This window comes from Olea europaea, chromosome 3, assembly GCF_002742605.1.
Source record: "Olea europaea var. sylvestris chromosome 3, O_europaea_v1, whole genome shotgun sequence".
Taxonomy (NCBI): Eukaryota; Viridiplantae; Streptophyta; class Magnoliopsida; order Lamiales; family Oleaceae; genus Olea; species Olea europaea.
In genome coordinates, this window is record NC_036239.1 from 4,781,694 (window position 1) to 4,787,747 (window position 6,054).

Sequence of the window (6,054 nt, forward strand, 5' to 3'; positions counted from 1 at the left end):
GATAATGTCAGTAGAGAGCAATTGTCTAACAGTATTGTGTCTACAACGTATATGTCGAGATTTACCGTTATACATTACATTTTGTGTCCTACCAATTGCTGATTGACTATCGCAATGGATACATATAGCAGGCACATGTTTTGTCCAACATGGAATATCTTCTAGAAAGTTTCGTAGCCATTCGGCTTCTTTTTCGACTTTGTCTAATGCAATGAATTCAGATTCCATTGTTGATCTAGCTATACATGTATGTTTTGAAGATTTCCATGATATTGCAGCACTTTCAAGTGTAAAGATATATCCACTTGTTGATTTGGAGTCTCTAGTATCTGATAACCAATTTGTATAACAGTATCCTTCAAGTACTGCTAGATATCTCGAATAGTGCAATCCAAAATTTTGGGTATGTTTTAAATACCCTAAAACTCTAACAATAGCCTTCAAATGATCAATGTTTGGATTACTAGTATATCGACTTAGCCTACTAATTGAATAGGCAATATCAGGCCGAGTACGATTCATGACATACATTAAACTGCCAATAATACGAGAGTATTCCAATTGAGACTTACTATCACCAGTATTAGAAACAAGATGCATACTAATATCCATAGGTGTTTTCATAAGAATAATATCATATTTCTTGAATTTATCAAGAATCTTCTCAATGTAGTGTGATTGAGACAATATGAGACCATCAAATTTTCTAGAAATTTTAATTCCTAATATAACATCGGTCACACCTAAATCCTTCATTTCAAATTTACTTGTTAACATCCTTTTTGTAGTTTGAATTATGGTATCATTGTTACCCATAATCAACATGTCATCTACATATAAACATACCATGACATATCCATTTGAAGTGTTCTTGACATAAACACTTTTGTCACACTCGTTAATTTTGAAACTATTTGACATCATAACCGTGTCAATTTTTTCATGCCATTTCTTAGGAGCCTGCTTTAATCCATATAGTGATTTAACAAGTCGACACACTTTCTTTTCTTGTCCTGAGACCACAAATCCTTCAGGTTGCTTCATATAAATTTTTTCATCTAATTCCCTATTCAAAAAAGTCATTTTCACATTCATTTGATGTATATCCAAACCATTCAATGCTGTTATTGCAATAAGCATACGTATGGAAGAGATTCTTGTCACAGGAGAATAGGTATCGAAATAATCAAGACATTCTTTTTGCTTGTAGCCTTTAGCGACAAGTCTTGCTTTATATTTGTTAATTGATCTATCAGCTTTTATTTTCCTTTTGAAAATTCATTTACATCCCAATGGCTTATTACCGAGAGGGAGGTCTACTAATTCCCAAGTATGATTTTGTAGTATGGATTCAATTTCACTATGAATAGCTTCTTTCCAATATGAAGTTTCGGTTAATGACATAGCCTCTTTAAAACTTTGAGGTTCATTTTCTAGCAAGTATGTTAGAAAGTCAGACCCAAAGGAGGTTGACGTCCTAGCCCTCTTACTTCGTCTAGGTTGTTCATTTGTAGATTCTTGATTTATAATCTGTTCATTTTCACGAGATCTCTTTTGTGAATTTGATTCACCTTGCATGTTTTAAGGAAAAGTATTTTCGAAAAATATAGCATCCTTTGATTCAATAATCGTATTAACATGCATATCGGGTATTTCAAACTTATATACCATAAATCTATACGCATTACTATGATAGGCATAACCAATGAATATACAATCAATGGTTTTAGGTTCTATCTTAACCTTTTTAGGTTTAGGAACTACTACCTTAGCCAAACATCCCCATACCTTCAAGTATTTATAATTAGGTTTGTGACCTTTCCATACTTCCTAAGGTATCTTATGCGTTTTTCGATGTAGTAGTTTGTTAAGAATATAGTTGGCAAAAAGCACGGCTTCCCCCCACAAGTTCTGCGGTAATCCAGAACTTATTAACATAGCATTCATCATCTCCTTCAATGTTCGATTCTTGCGTTCAGCAATACCATTAGATTGAGGAGAATAAGGCGCGGTAGTTTGATGAATAATTCCTTGTTCCAGACAGAATTTCTCAAATGGTGAATCATATTCACCACCTCTATCACTTCTTATAGCCTTAATCTTTTTGTTAAGTTGATTTTCAACTTCTAACTTGTAGTGTTTAAACACTTAAATTGCTTCGTCTTTGCTTTTGAGCAAATACACATAGGAATATCGAGTACAATCATCAATAAAAGTGATAAAGTATTTATTACCTCCCCTAGTTTGAACAAATTTTAAATCACATATGTCAATGTGAATTAAATATAGGGGTTCGGTACTTCTTTCAACAGAACGAAAGGGTAGACGTGACGTTTTGGCTTTTACACATATATCGCATTTGTGATTAGGATTTAAATCACACTTTGGTAATAAATCTAATTTGATTAGTCTATGCAAAGTGTTATAATTTGGATGTCCTAATCGTTCATGCCAAATGTTAAATGACTCAAGCAAGTAAGAAGAAGATGTATTTTTATTCATAATTAGAGGTACAACAATCATTAAATTCAACTTAAAGAGCCCCTCATTTAGGTAGCTCTTTCCCACAAACATTTCATTCTTTGAGAGTACAAATTTGTCTAAGACAAATACTAGCTTAAACCCGTTCTTACTTAGTAGAGAACCAGATACCAAGTTTTTTCTAATATCGGGCACATGAAGAACGTCATTCAAAGTGAGCTCTTTTTCACTTGTCATTTTCAGCACTATCTTCTCATGTCCTTCTACTTTGGAAGATGACGAGTTTCCCATGTAGAGATGTTCATCATGATCCATCACGTTATAGGTAGAGAACATCCCGCGGTTTGAGCATATGTGATGAGTAGCTCCAGTATCCATCGATCACTCCTTAGTGTTTCCAGTTAAGTTGCATTCAGAGATGACCGCATAAAGATTCATGTCTTGTACTTTATCAATGAGGTTCTCATGTTTTGTTACATTGGCCTGGTGAGTTTTTCCCTTCACATTCTTTGGCTTTCGACAATCCTTGGATCGATGTCCTGCCTTGTCGCAATTGTAACAGTTGCCTTTAAACTTTTGAGCAGTTTTTGAGGAACTAGTTTGTCCTTCACCATTGTGCTTCGTCTTTTTGCTAGTCTTGAAGCCTCCTTCTACAATGTTGGCTTTTGATTCCATCGAATGAGATGCACCATTTCTTTTTTCAGTTTTGCGATTGTCTTCTTCTATTCTCAATCGGACAATGATATCTTCAAGTTTCATTTCCTTCCACTTGTGCTTTAGGTAATTCTTGAAATCCTTCCATGAAGGCGGTAATTTCTCAATCAGTGCAGCGACTTGAAATAATTCACTTATTTTCATTCCTTTGGCATGGATGTCTCTAAGTATGATTTGAAGTTCTTGAACTTGGGATATGACAGTCTTGCTGTCAACCATTTTAGAGTCCAAAAATCGACCGACAATAAATTTTTTTGTGCCGGCATCTTCGATTTTATACTTGGTGTCCAAAGATTCCCATAATTCTTTTGCGGACTTCACATTGCAGTACACATTATATAATGTGTTGTCTAATCTATTAAGTACATAATTTCTGTACAGAAAATCAGAATGCTTCCATGCATCAACCACAGCCAATTTTTCAGCATTACTGTCTTGCTCGGTATATGAAGGCGCATCTTCTTTGAGAAATTTAGCCAGATTTAATGTTGTTAGATAGAAAAGCATTTTTTGTTGCCAACGCTTGAATCTGACCCATTAATTTTTTCTGATTTTTTCCCAGTCGTATTCGGGAGTGTGGTACTAGAAGTTGCCATTTTTGAATCACAATCAGTAGATCAACTGTAAGAAGGAGTAGAAACAGAAACAGAATAATAAAAAAATTTCGTTTTAAGATTGTTGTTTCTAGAGTTTAAAGTAACTCCTTCGAAAACAATCCAACAGAATCACCTGAATGTAAGAAATGATCAACAGGATCCAAAATGTAATTCGAGCCCACCGACTTCACGATGTTCCTTAAAATGAATTGGCTGCCTTCAATGGTGCTAAGGCGTCCAGCAATCGTTTCCTAGGATAGAACGAATTTTCGTCTCCTACGGAAGCAGCACTGTAATTTGTAGGAGTTCCAACGAACTCAACGAAGTGTATTTGACTTCGAAACAATATCAGAACGAGAGTGAGGAGAATAAGATACAAAACACAGAAAGTTTGCAATGAAAATGGTGTAAATTTTCTGGCAGGCTATTTATAAACTTGTTCGTGGCCATTCGAACAGTCGTCACCTTTCAGACAAACCTCAAAAACCCGGAACAGACATGTTCTAAAAAGTCGCGTCTGTTAAGTCGATTAACAGTCGACTATTTGGTCGGTTAACAAACGATTGTTAAACGGTCCATCTAGACCAAAAAATCACCCGTAATAAGCCAAAAATTTAAATTTCATAATGTACCCAAGAATTTGATTATTTACAATTTGGCCCAAAATTTTAAATAAATTTTATCGAAAAAGTTAATATAGCGCAAAAGTCCACCCGTACCCGAACACGAACTAGACCGGACCGAACTTGGACTCGTGCCGAGCCGAGCCAGCCGACCGGATGGATGGCAGGGCGCGCGTGTGGGTTTATGACCGAACCCAATAAAATATAGGTCTTCCCCCTTCCAAAAACTATTGGTGTCCCTTGGGGCCTAAACCCAATTCCCAAACTTCCACCTTATAAACCACACCAAAGTTTCTTAACTTTCTTATGTGGAATAAGTGTTTGGAAAATCAAATTCTTCCATAATACTTAGTTTTATGTGGGTTACTTTAACACTTAATATCTCATTCAATTCTATATGATTTTCGACAAATAAATATATCACGTTAATCATCTCGCGGAATAGAACGTGAATATGTTAGGTCCCGTATTAATAAAAAGATGGGTCCTACTGAAATTTGGGCTTAAAATTGAACCATTTCATAACCATTTTCCAACATTGTATATTGGACCGTTCGTTTATTCCATTGATATAATGATATCCTTCCGATGATGGAAGCTCAAAAGTGGATTAGGAACTTCGGTTCTGAACCTCTTGCTTTAGGGCGAAAATCATCATGTTTCTTTAGTTTATTTTCTGTTCTGCTTTATCTTTCATATTTTTGTTAAGTTTAAAAGTGGCTAATTTTTGAATCACTTGTAAAGTGGTATTAGAGCTGTAAACGGTGGTTCTTGGCTTTGGTTTGGTAGATCTGAAAGCCAATACAAAGCCCCTGAAGAAATATAGACAAGAAAACTTGTAAATTTAAGTAATTTGAAAATATTTGGATGTGCAACTTTTGCACATTAATAGGGAAATTTGAACTAGGGAGGGCAACGGTGCGGGGCGGGATCGGCCAATTTTTTGTCCCATTTAAAATTTTTTATTTTTATTTTTTTTACATTTTCAAAGTTTCGAATTATGTTATTGTTAAAGAATAAAATAGAAATTCAAGGTGGATTTTTAATGGGTGAATTGTCCAGAAATAAAATTATTTTTAATCTTTTTTTAAAATTTTTTTCCTTCACGGGGCAAGTTTGGGGTAGGTTTTTTTGCCCCATTTGGGGCGAGGCCTTGTCGGGGTGGGACGGTTTTTTTTTTTTGCCATCACTAACTTGAACCTAGGGCTCTTAAAATATGTTTTCTTGGACTATGGTGAAGAGTTTAAGGGGTATAGACTTTGGATAAGGGAAACCAAAGGTTATAAGATCATTTAAGTAGAAATTTAGTGTTTAACGAGAATGATCTGCTTTGTTTGAAATCTGTTAAGAGTCAGCCTGGACATGTAGGAAGGGAAACTGTTAGAGTAATTCTTGTCTTAGCAGCTCAGTTTAATTGGGAATTGGAACAATTGAATTTAAAAACTGCACTTTTCAATGTGATCTTTAAGAAACCATTTTTATGGAGCAACCTAAAGGTTTTGAAGTGAATAAAAATTCAGACTTAGTATGCCTTCTTAAAAAAACTCATTTTATGGATTAAAATAAGCTCCAAAACAATGGTACAAGAGATTTGATACCTTTATATTTGGACTTGGTTTCAAAAGAAGCAATTTCGATAC